We start from the raw sequence: 2,721 nt of genomic DNA, 5'->3' as shown, positions 1-2,721 counted from the left end.
TGGACAACACTGAAATATTTGGTGTGAAAACGTGTCAGTGGTCTGGGGAATCGTGGGTGCGTCATCTCTGGGGGTGACTACCTTGACGTCGTGGAGGACAAGGGCGAGCTGGCACGAGGGGGGATTACTCCCTTGAAGGCGACTTTCAAAGCCTGCGCTAGCTGATCCCGAGAGAGAAGTTTCTCTCCCTTAGGAGACACCCCTCCCGCACTTGGTGCAGTGGCCGGAGCGAACCGAGTCCTTCCTGATCTGGTTTATGCTTGTTCTCAGCGCCCATCACGAGGACGCACACCGCCGGTGTGAGCAGTGAGGGGAGCGGCCGTCAGGAATCCCGGTCCAAAGTCTCAGTCCAGAATGGCACGGGTCCCTGTCACACGTGAAGCCCAGTATCAAAAAGTCCTACTCGTTCAAAAACGAGACTGTTCTATCTGGGAGTCTGTATAAGTCAACATTAATGCCTTTTCTAACCCCTGGCGTTTCCGTTCGGTGCAGCTGTATCCCCTAAAGAAAAAACGCAACCGGGCAGGTGCGGGTCCTGGCACCCCCCCTTCCCGCCCCCCCGCACCCCTCCCACTTTCCTGCTGCCGCCCGGGGTTTGCACTGGCCTCCGACACCGCCGGCCGTCTGGCGTGGGCTGTTTCCAGTTCCTCTGCTGCCTCGGACCCTTACACAGCCTGCGGTTTCGCAGCCCTCGTAGGCTGGGGTGCCCCTGCCCCAGGACGGAGACAGCCCCCCCATCCCCTCCCCTCGAGACCATCAGCCCCTGAGCAGGAGTCCCCGTGCAGCCGGTGTCCAGTCCAGGGTGGTTCTGGACGGGAGACGGGGTGAGCCAGGCTTCTGGGGCCCACGGTTGGGGGACGTCCCCAAACTCCCTGCGGCAACAACTTCTTCTGTAAGGGTGCTTAGCACCGTTTTGTGACTGACACTGAGACCCTGGCCTCTGACGTTTCGGACGCCCGCCCTCCCTCGGCCGGGTCGGCTTCGGTGACCGGTGTCTTCCCCGGGGCCCTCGTCTCCTACTCCCCCCACCACCTGCCCTCACGTGGGCCCCTTCGTGGGCCTGGTCCACGGTAGCCGTGTCCCAGCTTGTGTCCCCACCTCTAGGCGGCCATGGAAGGGCTTTGTTTTAGTGGCCTTTCTCACACTGAGCCTAACCATTTTGAAGTGACCAACTCGGTGGCATGTGGTACATTCGCAGGGCTGTGCAACCACCAGGCCACCTAGTTGTGCCCCCGAAAGGAAACCCGTGCCCCCTGGGTACTTGCTTCCCATTCCTTCCCGTCTCACAGTTTCTCAAAGGGTGAAGTGTGCTCCAGGCAGAGAAGCAATACGGTCCCGGAATGTCCACGAGGGACATCTTCGCCGTTGCCCCCCACCCCGGGGGTCACCACTGTTGGTGGCGTCTGCGTGCCTGTTCAGGGAACATGCCTGTGTACCCTTCCTCAGCCGCCTGCTTGTCACTTGACCACTTCAGGGACCGTCCACGCAGACGTGCACACCCGCTCCCAGTGTGGCAGCTGCCCTGTGCCTCGTGGTGGTCGTACTCTGTGAGGCCAGTAGAAACCGGGTGGTGCCAGCCCTCCTCATCTCTTAAGACCTTGTTCAGAGATCACCCCTCGGGGGCCGTCCGAGCCACCTGGCCCCTCCCCCCTTTCCCATCATCTGTGTGTCCAGTAACCACAGTTCTGGTTTAGCGTCGGGACCTCATTGTCTGCACAGCCAGTGCCCACTGGATTGCGAGACCCTGGGGGTAAGAGCCCTCGTCCTTGATTCCGTATTCGCCAGGGCCTAGCTTGCTGCCTGCACACCGTAGAGGCGCGATAAATATTAGATGAGTGGCTGAGGGTCGGAGGGTGTCGTAACCCCCGACTGGTGGAGGCAAACGCTGAGTGAGCCCAGACCGGGCAGAGGGTCCAGGGCGGGCGATCCCCTTTGTGGGCACCCTTTCTGAGAACCCTGTGCCAGGCCGGGTGCCAGGCCCTGGCCGCACACCATCCCCCAGCGGTCAGGTCCGGCCTGCGGGCTCCCTGTACCAGTGATGGCGGTGGGAGTCGGGTCCTCGTTGTACCCTGCTCCATTTTCCCATAGGACATCTGAAATTTATTTTCTGGACACTTTTTATTAAAAAAAAAATCTTGTCATTTTATAAGCCCTATTTTTTAAAAAGTAAGCTCTACACCCAGCGTGGGGCTTGAACTCATGATGCAGAGATCAAGAGTTGTGTGCCCCACTGCCCCAAATAGAAGCCCTAATTTTTTTCATTCATAGAAGAAAAATGGCCTTTGCTCATTCCCCTCCCGTGGAACTACTGCGGTCCCGTTTCACCTCACCCCTGTCTTGCCTGGGCCACATGGAGCTCCTATCCAGCCGAGCCAAGAGAGGAGGGTGCCACATCTCTTAGCGCTGTGCCTTTGGGATGTGGTCACTGTGACTCGGAAGAATGGAACTGTCCCCAGGGAGAAGGCACGCTGTGTGACAGGCTTCGTTGTCTGCAGTTTCCTCATGTTCTTGATAAGGCTGCTGCCACCGTCTCCAGACTCACTTCTTTCTTTGTTGAAATTGCTTCCTTGGGATAAGTTCACCTTTCCCATCATTTGGAAATTTATCCCTGGTCTTTATCTCCCCACCTGTCCCCCTCCCCTCCCTCAGGGTTCTGTCGATTTCCATTGGACTTCCCTCTCCCACCATCTTTTGGTGGGGACCGTGGGTCCTTTTATCCTC

The sequence above is a fragment of the Puma concolor genome, chromosome E3 (genome assembly GCF_028749965.1).
Source record: "Puma concolor isolate L17-30 chromosome E3, mPumCon1.1.hap2, whole genome shotgun sequence".
NCBI classification, from domain to species: domain Eukaryota; kingdom Metazoa; phylum Chordata; class Mammalia; order Carnivora; family Felidae; genus Puma; species Puma concolor.
Note: the sequence above shows the minus strand (reverse complement) of the source record.